The sequence below is a fragment of the Cotesia glomerata genome, linkage group LG2, assembly GCF_020080835.1.
Source record: "Cotesia glomerata isolate CgM1 linkage group LG2, MPM_Cglom_v2.3, whole genome shotgun sequence".
In the NCBI taxonomy this organism is placed as follows: Eukaryota; Metazoa; Arthropoda; class Insecta; order Hymenoptera; family Braconidae; genus Cotesia; species Cotesia glomerata.
In genome coordinates, this window is record NC_058159.1 from 28,494,612 (window position 1) to 28,512,333 (window position 17,722).

General features: G+C 27.6%; 1 protein-coding gene across 2 annotated transcripts in view; it reads right to left on the reverse strand.

Moving 5' to 3' along the window:
• LOC123260215 overlaps positions 1 to 9,684 on the reverse strand; it is a 195,097-nt gene extending 185,413 nt beyond the window's left edge. For both annotated transcript variants that reach the window (XM_044721231.1, XM_044721232.1), the window contains exon 1: positions 9,632 to 9,684. The gene's annotated coding sequence lies outside the window, so the exon portion shown is untranslated. The remainder of the gene's footprint in view (positions 1 to 9,631) is intronic.
• Positions 9,685 to 17,722: the final 8,038 nt, after the last annotated feature.

Consider the following 17,722-nt stretch of genomic DNA (forward strand, 5'->3'; position numbering starts at 1 on the left):
TCTCTCTCGCCCTCTATTAGACAAACGAAAGTATCTCTGTCATACTTGTACAACAAATGGAATCTTAAAACGCATTTTATGCATAAATAAATGAAAATTTTCCAAAAAAGCGCTTCGCTCTTCGATAGATAATTTAATTATCTATCGAAGAGCGAAGCGTTTTTTTTCGAAATTTTATCACATACGTGAGAAAAACACGTTTGAAAATCAACTATAAACCGCTCTTAAATGTCTCTATCATAACCATATTACACTTATACAATAATATAAGTGGATGTACACCGAGAAAACACTTAAATTAATCCATCTTTTATTTTCTAAAATCATTTCATGTAGCTGTTTTGAAAAAAATTTTACGTGGACGTCCGGATGTCACCCCACTTTGGATGTACCAACGATTACTCCCGAACGAATTGATATTTCAAGATCGGACCTTTTTTGTTAGTTTAAGAATGTGCTGAATTGGGTCCGTATTTCATATCAGTAGTCTAGTTTACGTATTTTTTTTTTTTAATTGAATTTTTATTAAAATTTACTACGATACAACCATACAAAGGCAAACGAATTTTTCTTATTTGTCACGTGAAAACTTTGGCGCCACTTGATCAAGCTAAATTTTTTAAGACTGCGCGCGCATATGACAAGAAAAAAAGGCGCTGATATTTGAAAAAAAAAAAAAAAAAAAAATACTCTGTAAGAAATTACTTACTTATAATTTTTTTTTTTTTTTTTTTTTTTTTCAATCAATTACACAATTGCACGACTCATGATGCGAAGCATCAGAGAGTGCTTTACGATCGAGAAATTTTTTTCGCCTCATTTTAGCAACTATTTTTAGTATTATAGCCTTGTTAGTTCACGGAATCAAGATATTTTGCATACTATTGTCGAGATAATTTAATGGAGATTAATTCCATACTTTCTAAAAATTGATTTACTGCAATAGAAACGGAAAAAAACATCAAAATAGGTCAAAAAATTTTCCTGTCCGTCATGTATGAAACCCCGGAAACACTGTAACTTGTAAAAAATCAATTATTTGAGTTAAATTTTTTTTTTTTAAATTCTAATCGACAATTGTAGGTCACTGAATGCGAATGGTTAATTAATTCAGTGTCGTTTAATTACAATTAATAAAAAACGAACACTACAAGACTGTATATCTATATATATCCATGTAAAATTAACATGGATGGTGATATATCTATATCTATAGATATTATGTACATTTTATTCCACCAGGGGCGCTTGTGCAGTACCTTCCTACTACAGCTGTTTTTTCGGCAATTAATTTTGAACGACTTAAGTTTTTTTTTTTTTTTTTTTTTTATATTTCATAATTAAATGAGCATTATGAGTCGTGCACTTTTGGATTTTCCAAACTTTTTATTTTTTCTTAAAAAATGAATGAGCGTTATGAGGCGTGCACTTTTGGATTTTCCAAACTTTTTTAATTTTTTCACTTTTGTTGATCGAGACGATACTAATAAAGTTTTCAAAACTCTAAAAAGATATAAATGATTTATAATTTCGATTTTGTATTTATTGAAAAATAACTAATACAAAGAGAACTCATTTTATTCAAGGATTATTTTTTTTGTTAACACATCAGTTAATGATTTAAGTATAAAATATTGATCGTACTCTCTTAAATCTTCTATTACGCGTTTGGTGACAAAATGATTACAATAATGACAAATAATGAAATTATTGAAGGGTAATAGATCCAAAGGCGTTATTGTGATCATAAATTTAACTTATAATACTGTAAGTTGGTAGAATGAGTGAGTGATGTAATGAAATAATAATTAAATTTTAGGAACAAAATTAAGCAAAGGAATCGTGAGTTGCGTAAAATTACCTGTAACCTAAAATGAAGCAGTAATTCTAGGAGCGTAGGGATACAAGTTAATAATGAATTCGATTAAAGGCCAAAGGGTTTTGAGGTCGCGCGGGAGCAGAAAGCCAGAAGCTATGCTGGCGCTTTATACTTGTACGTTAATACTGTACGGTGCATGTATAGTAGTAGTGTAATGTATTGCAGAACAGGGGGTGCAAGTACGAACTCGTACTCGAGAGATAGTCGGACAAAGAGAAGAGTATGTCTGTATTCTCGGTTGAGGTGAACCACGCGCGCCACTCACCGACCACGCCCTAGCAATAACTGGCGCAGTTAATAGTCGATCGAGAATGGATAATTCAATGAGGCAACCTGTAATGTGTTAAAGATGCATACTCAACCTCATTTACAACCCTTCACTATCTATCAAGTAATCTCTGTCTAACTGACCTTGCTTCCCACAACCCTCACAGGCAACATGTTACACGTTTCCTATTTCCAATCGATTTATTAATTAAGATTACTGTCCGATTATTTTAATCTTATTTCTCATTTATATAACCAAGTGTTTTAATCCGTTAATTGATGCTTTTTATCTTTATACAATTCTTGAAAAATAAAATTTGAAGAATTTGTTTATATTTAATAAGCTTTATTAATTTTTAATAAATGATTTTTTTAACATCATAGGATTTAATAAATATTTATTAACTAATAAATTATTTATTAAATACGATTTAATAAATGTTAATAAATATTTTTTACTGTTAAAAAATATTTATTAACAATTAATAAGTAATTTACTAAGTACAATTTATTGACTGTTAATAAATATTTATTTAAAATAAAAAGCAAAAATAGCAATTTTCTTTTGACACTTTTTATAACCCTGGAATACATGATAATAATTCAATTCACTAAATAAATTAATCTTTTTAATATTTAAAAATATAAAAAATAATTATAAGCTGTGGTAAAATTTGGTATTTTACAATAAACGTTATTATTATGTAATATAATTAATGCAAATAATTTATAAAGATGAATTTTATTTACAAACAATCTTGATACCATATAACATTGCAAGCGAAACAAATTCACTCAGGAAAATATTTATTAACTGTTAATAAATATTTGTTAACTATTAATAAATGTACTTTCCTCCCAAAGAAATATTTATTGGATGTTAAAAAATTTTTATTTAAATTTGATAAATTAAATAATTGTCTTCAAATAAATTAAATTATTAATAGTTAATAAATCCTTTTATCAGTTTACACTGATAAAAGGATTTGTTTATATTTAATAAGCTTTATTAACTGTTCATAAATGATTTATTAATATCATAATTCAATAAATATTTATTAATGGTTAATGAATATTTGTTAACTGTTAAAAAATATTTATTTAAAATAAAAATCAAAAATAACAATTTTCTTTTGACACTTTTTATAACCCTGGAATACATAATAATAATTAAATTCACTAAATAAATTAATCTTTTTAATATTTAAAAATATAAAAAATAATTATAAGCTGTGATAAAATTTGTTATTTTACAATAAACTTTATTATTATATAATATAATTAATGCAAATAATTTATAAAGATGATTTTTGTTTATAAGCAATCTTGATATTATATGAAATTGCAAACGAAACAAATTCACTCAACAAAATATTTATTAACTGTTAATAAATATTTGTTAACTATTAATAAATACTTATTAACTATTAATAAATGTACTTTCCTCCATATTATAAATTAAATCCGAATTAATAAATTAAATAATTGTCTTTAAATAAATTAAAATATTAATAGTTAATAAATCCTTCTATTAGTGTAATGAAATATATCGGCTTCGTTAATTTTTTCTTTAAATAAATTTTCTTGGAAGATTTTCCCGAAGAAATTGAAATATGATAAATCATTAAAGATATTAAATTAAATTAAGTAAAATCATTGTTAAGGTAAAAGCCCCAATTATTGACGGGGGTCTAAATATTGACACCCTAAATTATTTTTAAATATATTAAATTATCTGTAATAAGAATAACGATCAAATAAATTTTTATTAAATTCTAATTAATTAAAAAATTGAAAAAAATCACATTCAGTTCAAAATATTAAATATTAATTATTAAAAAAAAAATAAAGTTAGCACCAGTTCATCAAATCAGCTTACGAGCGTCTATTTTCTTAACAACTTTGGTTAGAAAAGCATTTTTTTTAACTGCCGAGTTTAAATTAATTTTTTCATGTAATTATATGATCTATTTTTTTTTTTTTAATTAACAATATATGAAATATTTATAAAATTAAATAATCGAAATTAATTGTATGCTTTATGATATTTAAATAATGGGAGTCAATAACTAGTTCATAATTTTTATGGTGAATCCCATATTGACAGCCAGTCGACAGTGCTATGACGCCTTTTTTTTTTAAGTATAAAATACGTTATATACGCGATTATATTCAAGGCTTTTAACTGTCAAATAACTCGGCGTGTTTTAGTGTTAAATAAGTTTTTAAATAAATTGTTATATTTTTCATAATAATTATTCATTCATAGAAATTATTATTAATTAACTTTAATAATATTGATTACTTTATATCAAGTTTTTGATAAATAACAATATAACCAAATGATTCGACGCATGTGCAGTAGGGGCGTCAATAATTGGGGTTGCGGTACGTCAATAATTAGATCAATCAGTTTTTTAACCCGTCAATAATTGGTGTATCCAGATCATTTATTTAATTATTTAAAATTAATTAGTAAATATCACTGATTATCATTTTAAAAAAAGAAATTGATTAGTTAAAACATTACTGAAAACATTACCACAAACAAAATTCATCGATATTTATATTTGATTGCTTAAAAAAAATGAAATCATAACTTTGTCTCTTATAGCGTCAATAATTGGGGCTTTTACCTTACGTGATTTTCAGCGTGTCTACATAAATTTTATACCTCAGTGATGATTCCATTATTTTATTGTAATTTAATTAATCAGTGAACCATAAATATATACTTATCATTCTTTATTATTTTATTAAACATACAACGAGTGATAGAATATTTGTTCGAGTAATTTATTTTATCGATTTTAATTATTTCGTAATTAGTTTTTGTACTTAATGCGGAGTTTCCAATTATTTTTAATGAAAAAAAATATTACTCTGAAACAAAGAAGGGGTCGCAATATTTGTTAGAAAATTTTCCATCAGTTTTTACCGGGCATGCATGGTAATTAAGTTTCTTCTCGAATAAATTTGTGGTGTTCTTGCCTGAAAAAACTTGAGATTCCATATGGTTTTTAAGCTTATGGATGTTTAATTTTTCAATATATATTCCCTAATATTTTTATCGAAGAAGCTTTCAATAATTCAACAAAATAAATAGAAGCAATGATGATTTGCACAAGTTTTTTAGAAAGTTATCTGTTTATTTCCTAACTACAATTTACTGGAGTGAGGATATTTCAATTGAATTGTTGTTTTTGAAGACACAGTAGTAATTGTCACTCTTAACGATTTATTGACAAATACTAATTATTTATGTAAATTTACACACTGTTTGATATGTTTAAAATAATTATTGATTAATAAATAATTGATAAATTGTCGATAGATAGATAATTGATATATTGTCGATTGATAGATAGTTGATATATTGTGAATAAATAGATAGTTGATATATGGTCGATTGATAGATAGTTGATATATTGTCGATAGATAAATAGTTGATATATTGTCGATATAGTTGTCTTGTGAGTAGATGACTGACTAAAGAATTTTGTTTTAAGTGATATAGTCAGAGGTTACAATTTGAGGAAATGAGGAAAGGGTCGATAGGTGTGGTAACGTTATTTGTGCAAAATTATTGGTAGTTGAAAATTGTAGGCGTAAAGAAATAATTTGAAGGTAGAGATAGTAAGTTAGAAAACAGCTGTTATGCACATGGTTGACAGAAAAATTTCCTCACAGATTAGAAAAAATATTCGTCGTCAGATGCAATAAAAAAGATAATAAAAAATAAACTCAAGGATACTCAATCCCTAAATTTACGATAGTATTTAAAAATTTAGGCTGAAAGGTTTAGCCTTAAATGAGATACAGCAAATTCTAAAGAGAAAACTATTTAAAAGAATATTCAATAGCTTAAAGAAAAGAAAATAGGCTTATGACCATAAACGGCCTAAAATTATTTTCTAATGCTAAAGTTTTTTCTAATAATAAAAGTTTTAGTTAACAAATGTTCTTATAAATAAAATATGTTTAAAAATTAACAAATTATTTTTACTGCTAGACGAAACATTATCCTAAAGGATAATTGCTCCTAAAATATTCGAAATAAATGTAAGTCATGTTCGTGACAATGTTCTATCAAACCTTCGTCACTTCTTAGTTGGCAGGGACCGACAGAAAAGTAATAAATAACCAACGAATAACATTGAAATCACCGAAAAGGGAAAGCTTCTTTAGATATCTCTTCAAATAATTTGTCGAAATTATTTATAAGAAAATATTTTGAAAAAATTAAATTTGTAATTTTTCTCAATTTCTGCATGTGAAATTTTTTTTTTAATTTTATTAAAAAAATAGTCGAAATTTTGCTGATTCCAGTATAATTTATTTTTGTTACTTCCCTCATACTTTCCTAAAGATTAAAGGCACTTTTAAGGAAGTACTACTGTTACCACAAGTGTCAAATCAGTGCCTTGTGTAATTTGGCTTTGGTAGTATTTTTATTTGGCAACGCCGCGTTAAAACTGAAGAGACATAAATATATTCTGTTTCACTCAACATATAAATTCATGTGCATTGGTATATGTTTGAATTTCACGTGTGATTCCATTTTTCAAAAAAAGTCAATTTGTCAAATTTTGTAGGATACGACATATTAGAATGGCAGTATCGAAGAGCTATTCTCTGTATGCTTAAGTCCAACAAATGAATTCTTAAATCAGAAATCCGGATCATTATCTTAAGGAAACGTCATTTGAGGATACGTTGCACGGAAAAAAAAAATATTGTTAAAATGACTATCCAACGTATCCTCAAACGACGTTTCCTTAAAATAACAATCCTGATTTCTGATTTAAGGATTCATTTGTTTGACTTAAAAGCAAGCAGAGAATAGCTCTTGTAAATATATGTAGTTTCGTCAAAACAGGCAATTGTTTCGTTAACGTGAGGATCTGTATAGTTGAATTTAATTCAACTAAATGTAACGCTAAAATAATGATATGGATTGTCATTTTGATGATACGCTGTATAGCTGAATTGGCTATACAGCGTATATCTCTAAAAAAAATGACTATACGGCGTATAGTCAGAATAACGATACGTATCCTTATTCTAACAATATTTTTTTCTCCGTGTGGATAGTCATTTTAACAATATTTTTTTTCCGTGTTTACTTTCAAAGATTACAAACTCAATACATAAGTCCAAAATTCCAACATTAGTCCTCAAATCTGAGGTGTTAAAATTGAGACGAGCATAATGCTCATAATTTAAATGAAATAGTAACTGAAGGAAAATAGTGTGACACAGTAACAATATAATAGCAAGTACAGGGGGGGTAACAGTAGTAACAGTAGTAACAGTAGTAACAGTAGCAAACTAAACTCATTGAAATGTAACGGTTGGAACAAGCAGAACAATAGGTGGTGATGGAGAGCTGGTGAGGTGTGGGTATGCGGAATAATGTGCGTTGAGGCAGCACAGTCGACTAAGATATATAGCTACATATAGCTACATATAGATAAAGCACTGAATAGTAGTACTATATTATTAGTAGTGCTATACCGAGAGGAAGAGTTTATGCTCCTCGGTTGAGAGAATTTTACGTAGCAGTCGAGTGGTCACATCGAAATGCTAATGCAGACGTCCCGTAGACGTTTCACGGTCTTTTAGAGAAACATGAGCCGGTGAAAATGTATGACGGGTGTACTTACGAGAAAAGTGATAGGACCGAATTTCACTTAGCTGTCCATATATATATATATATATACTCGCTATAAAACTCCCTTATATCTCAGAATTCAGTGTCTCTCTTTCTTCTCCAACTCATCCTCATGTCAACCTTTCCATTTTGCGACTGTGTCAATCCTTGTCATTTTATCACAGCTTTACTCTTTTAACCCGGTTCAATTCCAAGCTCAGGTATTGGGTAAAACATGAGCGATGACTACCAGTCAAGGGACCAATGAAAAATACAAGAGCTTATAAATAAAAAAATAACAACCGTAAGCTGGAAGCTTTTTACTTCTTACTATGGGTATTGTCTCTATTTTTATTCTCTTTCTTTTTCTTTAAACCGACGCGAATCGTGTGGACTTGGGAGTAAGAAAACGCATTTGTATTGTCACGAGACTCGGTACTCGGTCGTATGTACTCGCGTTGTTTATACTGATCTGCTGAGGGATTTAGAGAATTTCTTATCAGCTATCGAGTGTCGAATTTACTCGCTCTGAATACTCAAGTTCTGGAGCTTTACTTCCGCGAAGCTTAGAGCCATTTATTGAAATAGGTTTAATGTTATAAATATTTAATTTTACTCGTAAAAAGTTTTTCTAATGTGACCATGTCAGACTGTGTATTAGAATAAAAAAAAAAACATTAAATTTTTCTATAATCTATATTATTAAAACAATACTCTATCTTCAGATACATAATTAAAAAATGACTTTGTATTTCGTGAACTATTGACGATTTTGAAGATATAAGCTCATCCCGATGTAACACTCATCAATACCTTTCATTTGAGTACCCACATCAATTTTTCATATATTTTATATATTTATATTTATAAATATATATAAAATATATCAAAATGCATGTGGGTACTCAAATGAAAGCTCTTGATGAGTATAACATCGGGATGAGCTTATGTTTTTAAAAACGTCAATAGTTAAGAAAGTACAGTACAATCTAACATAATTAAGATATGACCTTATATCTTGTGAACTATTAAAATTTTTAAAGTTATAAGCTCATCACGACATTACACTCGTCGAGAGCTTTCATTTGAGTACCCACATCAATTTTTCATATATTTATATATATTATATATATGAATATATAAAAAATATATCAAAATGCATGTGGGTACTTAAATGAAAGCTCTTGATGAGTGTATCATCGGGATGACCTTATATTTTTAAAAATGTCATTAATTAAAAAAGTACAGTGCAATTTAACATAATTAAGAAACGACCTTGTATCTTGTGAACTATTGATATTTTTAATGATATAAGCTCATCTTGATGTTACACTCATCGAGACCTTTCATTTGAGTACCCACATCAATTTTTCATATATTTATATATTTATATATATATATGAATATATGAAAAATATATCAAAATGCATGTGAGTACTCAAATGAAAGCTCATGATGTGTGTGTCATCGAGATGAGCTTATATCTTTAAAAACGTCAATATTTAAGAAAGTACAGTGAAATTTAATAAAAGTCATTATTTAATAAAGCAAAATTTTTTTTATTTATAGTTCACAAGTCACGGCAGTCACATAGTGACTGCAAGGTTGCTAGTTGATTAATTAAGTGAAAAAAGGTTTTTTATTTTACAAAATAAATTCTAAAAAATTCAACTCTCTTGTAAAGAGACGCCTCAGCGATCATTCGCCACCTATCGGAGGTTTTTAGCACGAAAAAATTTTTATCAGAAAATTTTTTTACTTTGTCTATTGGATTTTTTTTTATTTAAGTTTCACACTAAATTAATTAAAACTAAAAGTTGCTATTGACTTACCAATGGCGCCAGAAATTTCATCGATCAAAATGCAGACTCACGATTCACCTGTTGAGCAGAAAAAAAATTCATTAATTTTTAACAACACAATAAGTGAATCTGGCGCCCTAACTTGAAAAGCAGGGTTGTAGTGGAGCTTAGAGAACAATTGGGTCGTTAATAAGTTAACAAGAATGTACGATTGGAGGGTTGAGGAAACTTTTTTTTTCGCTTTTAAAATTTCGATTTTGTTACTTTGTTTTTTTAAATAATTTTATTATGGTAAATTTTACAATTCTAAAATTGAGAAAATTTCTATTAATATTAAACATTAGGAAGTAATAGCTTTTACTAAAAATATTTGATAAAAAAAATTGAGGTCAATATTTTAGTGCGGAATAAAAAAACTTGAAAATTAAAACTCTGAAAACAAATAAAAGTTTGATGATTTTTTTTCAACTTGTTTACATAATAACAAAGGTAATTAAGTTAATAAACGAGCACCTTTCGTAATGTAATTAAAGAGTAGTCTTACCGTTAATGTAAAACACAATTCTCTCAGTAACAATGTCAAAGGAAAGTTAATTAATAATCTTAAGAATGCAACAAATTTACAAAGAATTATTTTAAGTATTTCATTGAATAATTACTGCTGTAAGCTTAAGTAAAAGTAAGTAAAATAATAAAACATTCTGTATAGTTAATTATTCTCCATTAAATAACCCAAAAGTATTGATTTTTTCATCACTAATCAGGTAAGTAGTTTAGAAACAGTTAATTAGCGTAAAAGCTTCGACTTGTTCTCGTTTTACTTTTTAACGTTAGTTTTTTTATTTAAAGTAGTATTTATGATTTTTTTTATTATTTGATGGAAGATCTGGGAGTAAACAGCAATGAGTGAGAGCAAACCTTTTTAAAAGAAGCATACGCCTAGTAATCATCAGCGCTGCTCTATCCTATGCTGGTCTTTTGATCACGACTGACATGAGTTTACGCTAATTAACGGGTACTGAATAGTAGGCAAAAGACAGACGATAGAAAAGGGTATTTAGATTTTGTAGGTTAAAAATGAATAAATATATGTCAGGGTGTATCGAAAAAACTGAAAAAAAAAATATTTTTAAACTAGAATTTTACATCTCGTTAAACAAATAACTTACCGACAAGCGCGACAAATAGGGTAAAAGACCCCATTAGTGGCGGGGGCCCGATTACTGACACTTTCTTTGATTTTGGTGCTTATTCAATTTATTAAATCATTAATTTCAATAATGGATATATTATTTCTAATCTTTAAGACCTTTAGATCAAAGAAATTTTTAATTTTTATTTCAAGTAAGGTAAAAGACCCAGTTATTGACACTGGCCTAGATGTTTGACACTTGCAATTTTATTCTAATTAAAAAAAATGAATAATGTTCTTAAAAAACCAATTTTCTTAAAATTTATAATTCATAAATTATAATTATTAATTTATTAGAGTTGATTTAATTTTTTTAATTAAAATAAAATTACAAGTGTCAATAACTGGGTCTTTTATCTCAGTTTCGTAGAAAATTTAACACTTTATAAAAGAATTATTGTATTATTTATCCATAAATTTACTTTTTCAAAAGTTTTTCAAAATTAAAGTCAAATATTTCCCAAATTCGCAGTTTTCATTTTATTTTTATCAAAATTATTATTATTTATAAAAAAATTTGTCACTTTTTTTTTTAAAATATCCAATTCTGACTTTAATAATTTTTTTTATAATTTAAAATTAGACGTTCTTTAAATTAGATCACAAATTTTTACTGTAATAATAAAAATTTCGCTGAAAATAAAAAAAAAAACTTCCAATTTGAAATATGTCTAATTTAAAGCTAAAATAACTTTTGCAAAAATTAATTTATCGAAAAATTTTGAGAGACGTTTTTTATAGTGAGAAATTTTCTACACAGAAAAAAAATTTATTTAAATCAAGTAAATAATTTTGAAGAACTTCATCTTCTTGATTTGAGTAGAAAAATTTTTAAGCTAAGAAATTTTTCTTGGTTTAAATAAATTTAATTTGATTAAATAATTTTTCGTCTTGATTCAAAGCAATTAAACTTTTCAAAAGTATTTTCTTGATTCAAGAATTTTTCACTTGATTCAAGTTAATTTTTTTTTTCTGCGTACAAAAATATGTGTCGCACTAGCCGGTGAGTTGTTTTAATGACAATACATAAAATTTAAACTTTAAAAATATTTTATCTGTAACAAAACTTAATAATGATTTGAAAAAAAAATTATTTGGTTTTTTAGATACACGGAAAAAAAAATTGAAGGAGTTTTTACTATTTTACTATTGTAATTTTTACTAAATAAAATAGTAAAGGTGGACTATACTTCTCATTTAGTAATTTTTACGATCTACTATTGTAAATTTTATCCAACAAATAAGACTAGCAAGAGTCTTAAAAAGTCGAATACTATAGAGCAAATTATACAATATGTGGTTGTGAACTTTACAATTCAACTACTGTAAAAATTCAAAGTTGGTTTTTTTAAAAAAAATATTAGGGAGGGAGAGAGATAGAAGGTTGGACTAATTGGTACCTATACAGTAATCGAAAAAAGAAACCGACATTTTCGTGCTATCTGGGAATCGAACCTAGTACTCTGTGTTGGCAGCCAGAGACTCTCCCTCTACGCTATCCGAGGTAAAGTAAGGCCTATATCCTTTAACATTTACATAAACTCGGAGTCTAGCGCTGTGCACGGCCATCACTCACACTAATTGAGAAAGATTCCAATTCAACTATTGTAAAATTTGCTATAGTTCTATTGGAAAGATACAGAGGCAGCACTGGAAATTTTCATCTCTTACTTTTTACAATAGTAATAACGTATTTTTTTTGCCCTCCGGGCGGAAAGTGGCAACTTTCGTCCCGCTGCGCTAAACTAAGTTGCCGCTTTCCGCCTTCGTCGAGCAAAAAAATAGTATACACTCCTCGGGAAGTAAATAAGAAAGCCTCAGATCACATGTTTGTTGACCTCGGCTTCGCCTCGGCCAACAATTACATGTGATCTGAGACATTTCTTACTTTACTTCCCTAGGTGTGTAATATACTATTTCATGAATAAATAGTATTTTTTCTTCTAAAATATTTGACAATTAATAGTAATAAAAGTATAGTCCAGCTTTACAATAGTTGTATCGTAAATTTTCCCAGAAATTCTTTCCCGTGTACGCTCTTGTATATATAATGACTATAATTCATATATTTACCGGATTTTTTTGAACAACAGTCAATAATGATAAAACATCAAACAGTTAAATTATTTTCATGAGCATTAACTTGACTCATATATAATATAGAAATAAAAAGAGAAGGGGTTTATAAATGAATCAATTGAACTCTATTAATTTGTTACTGTTATTAATATAAGCGGGAGATTAACTATCAAAATAGATTAATAATTAAATGAGAATGAAAGAAGAGCGTAAATATAAATAATCGAAAAATATTTCGTTCGAATGATTCTAGATCGCATTGTTGAAGGTTGAATGCCAGTGAATTAAAGCTATTTTGAATAATAAAATGATAATCCCGCAACACGAAAATTAAGTTTTGCCGCAGCGCTAATTTTCACTACGTCCGTTGATAATTAACGCTCCAGCTCGGGGAGTATCAATAATCGTCTCTAACCTCGCGCTATCACTATATCGCTCTCTTTATCTACAGAAAATTAGATTTCGTACAACGGCATTATACGTCACGTGCTATAATACTATCACCATTACTTATTTTATCGTTTCATAATTTATAATTTTAGTAGATTCTATTCTCGTGCAATCACTTAATTATTATTAAAAATCCATACTGCTTTCAGATATTTATTAAAATTTTAGTTATTCTTCATAGCATTGAATCGATTACATACAATTAAATGTTAAAAATAATTTTTAAGCATCCTGAATTAAAAAAAAATTGTTTTTAACCTGAAATTTTTACCCAACTTAATTTTAATTAACAATCTCCGCACTATTCAACCGTGAAATATTAAAATCAAATTAAAAATGTTACTTTTATATTTATTTTTACCATTCATATTACAAATTGATGTAATTAAAAAAATACAAGTAATTATTCACCTGCTAAATTAACTTCTATAATATTAATAATAATTATAAATACATTCATCGATAAGTATAATTAAATATTTATTAAATTTTCTACCGTCAAATATAATTAATAATTATAAAATTAATATATTTCTTGTTCTGTTTATTTTTGTCATTACATCTTTTTTATGCAGACGATTTATTGATATATCTTTCTTGCCATCTTTCGCAGATCAATGAGTGTGTAGCCAAACTTAACAGTGAGATAATAAAAATTATTAATTGGTGTAAAATCAATTGTCTAAAATTGAATCCTAAAAAGACAAGTGCAATTATTTGTGGAAGTAGAGTAAAGGTCAGTAGTAATGAGTGTCAATTGGCCAACAAAATTGATGTAGAGGGTTGTGTTATTCCTTATAGTAGCACTATAAAATATCTTGGAGTGATAATAGACAATACTCTCTCATGAGAGAGTCAAGTAACAAGTGTTTGTAACCGTGCAATGAGTATTCTAGCACAATTAAAAATAAATAATGAAATATTCAATGAACGTCTGCGTATTAAACTTGTAACTACATTAATAACTCCAATCTTTAACTATTGTTGCGCGGCGTTTACGAATATTTCGAATAAATTGCAATTAAAGTTACAGAGGAAGTTGAATTCATGTATTAGATTTATCTACAAAATTCTGAAGTACGAACATGTAACTCCTTACTTCAAAAAATTAGGTTGGCTAAAGCTTGGAGCAAGACGACACTATTTCATTGCCTGTTTGTTTTATAAAGAAACTAGCCGTTACCCACCCGCTTCGCGTGGCGTACAATATACGTGTATTTGTATATCTATAGATATTCACAAATATAGGTATACAAATACATAGAGTGATCATATAATGGTACATGATCATCTATTAGGGCTTTTACCTTATATAAAAATTTTTAATTTTTTTTATATTTAATGCCTTCTTATTATCCTTTAGGAATTGAATTTTATAATTTTTTAATTAACGCCCACGCAAGGATTTGTGAGGGTGGCATTTCATAAAATTCATTCTTTACAGCTCAAAAACTCCAAAAAAATCAATCTGGCCAAGTTTCAATCCTTTAGCTGCTATAGATTAAAAGGTACAATTTCTTTTAATTTTACGCCCACGCACGGACATGTGGGGGTAGAATTTAATGAAATTTATTCTTAACAGCTCAAAAACGCCAAAAAGCATTCTGGCCATGTTTCAAAGTATTAATAGCTATAGATTGAAATTTACGAATTTTTTCTTAATTTGACGCCCACGCACGGGCACGCCAGGGGGGTGGAATGTCACAGAATTCGTTTTTAAAAAATTTCTAAATGTAATTTGAAACATTCTGACCAAGTTTTGAACTATTAAAAGCCATAATTGAAAAATATGAATTTTTTTTCGTGAACACCCCCGCAACCCCCCTTGTGGGTGGAATTTCGTGAAATCCGTTCTTAGCTGACCTCTACTTGGCAAAAGGAATATTCCTGCCAAATTTCAAGTCTCTAGGTCTTATAGTTCCAGAGATATCGTGATGAGTGACTATCTATATCTATAGAAAGTCTCCTATATATATATATATATATAGATTCGACTAAATTATCGACAGCTATTTGGCTCAAAATTAAATTTTTTACCGGTGGCATTGCGTAGAGGTGATGTCAGAGAGGACTATCTCCGCCTACCACAGGCGAATTGTGTCATGTATGACAATTCATTTTTAGTTAATGGCATACGAATTTGGAATGCTCTGCCAGCTGAGACTGTGGCTGTGGATAATTTGGTTGAATTTAAAAATGCTTGCTTCAATCATTTCTTTGAATGTGATACTTAAATTTGAATTAAATTAAATTATATTTAAATTCGATTTTCACTTTCAATTTCACCCTAGTAGAAATAATCGAGTTTTCACTGGATATAAACCAGTAACTGGCCAGTGATATCGAGTAAAAACTTGAAATCGCGCCACCTACAACTAAGTCATAAACATTAGTTACACCGACAGTGTATCTTTACTAGTGTGTGTATGTTTGTTTATTTTTTTTGTTAACCTGTACGCATCATTATTGTAATTATTATTATTAAAAAACAGTATAAATCAATCAAAATTAGTGTTTATTAACGTGTAAATAATTTCCAGTATATATTTCAAAATGGATGCAGTGAAAAAAAATGACACAATATATAAATTGCGACTGTGGGCATTAAAAACAAATCTCCAATTCAAAATAATTATTTTCTTATTCTATTGTTAGATTTATTATTAGTCTATCAGACTAATGATGTTATCTATTTTATAATGTACACATAAATGAAACTTTTTTATATCATATCGTTTATTAAACATTATTTTGAATTTATTTGACAATTTTAATAACGCCTAATAACCTCAGAATTCGAAACTGACAGTTTCACTAAAGCCGCCATAATGTTTTGTTAGATCTCTAGTAAAACTGGCCAGTTACTAGACAGAAACTGGATATTACACTGGCCAGTTACTGGTTTAAGTCTAGTAAAACTGGCCAGTTACTGGCTAAAAACTTGATTTCATTTCTACTAGGGCAATTGGAATTTTTGAATACCTATGCGTCTTAGATTTATTTGTAATTATTTTAATTATCACTCTGAATTATTGCTTTAAATTGATATTAAATTAAATTATATTTTATAATTATAAGATCTTTCTGTCTATCACTAAAAACCTGGATGTGAACGTTTCATTAATTAATAATTAATTTGTACTTAGTTTTACTATAATACGTAAAAATGTAAATCAATGTATTATTATTGCTGATGGTCCTGAGGGAGCTTAGGCTCTAGGAACAATAAAATTTATTATCTACCCATCTATCTACATGTTTGATAAAATAAAAAATCCAATTAAAAACATAAAAGAACTGTCAATAAATTTATAAATAAAAAACTTCACAAGTTATAAATTGAAGTAAAAAATCAAAGTCTGTAATTAATAATTTTTCATTTTTTTATAAAATAATTCAATTAGCAAGCATGTAAATTGATAAGTTTCTCGATATATATTCTAGATTATAATTTAATTGCATCTTTCATTCAATTAAATCTTTTAATTAAGGATAAAATTGAAGAGTCGAGTCAAATTGTAAGTTCAATATTATTTCTTAATTCGATTAAAACACAAGTGATGACTTATTATTTTTTTTTTTTTTTAATTATAAAACACCGTCATAGCATTATTTGATTTCTTTTAATCAAATTAAACGATTATTTTATTTTATATAAATCTTGAGTGTTCTGTATCACTAAAGCGAAGTATACTTATAATAAAATGAAATAAAGTTTAATGCTCTGTTCCTTTGATTAAGAAGCTTGTTTATAGAAGCCGTCGATTGGACAACCTCGTTTCAGCGTCGAATTTTACGGTGACTTTTGTTAGTTTAGACTGGTAATACCAATAGCGAGTGAACAGCATTAAAATAGAGCTTTGTGACCCCACCTGCTGAGTCTTGAAACAAAATCGAGAGACCAATTCAAGAGTTTGAACATTTAATTTCTCGCTTTCACGGCGGGACTTAAAAGTTAATCGTTATACAAAGTCAGCACTGGGGAGAACACCTCAGGCGTTTTTCAGTAGAATTATTTTTGTGCCATACCGAGTAAATCCCGATTTTTTTATTTATATTTCTTTGTATTTTCTTTTTTAATCTATTCTTTTTTTTAAACTCGCTTTAAATTATTTTATCATACTGTTAGGAAATAACTTTGATAAAACTTATATTAAACTCACTTGAGTTGTTTCGTCATTTTTTTAGCTACAATTGTTTTTATTGCTCAAATAAATCGTTTGTTTCTTTATTATTTTACAATTATTAAATTATATAGTATACTGAGGAGTTTTATTTCCATACAAAAAAAATTTGATTCAAGAAAAATATTTTTGAGCTAAGAAAATTCGTAAGACAGCTGATTTTATTGATTCAAGAATTTTTTTTCTTGGTTTCTAAATTCTTGCTTAAAAAAAACA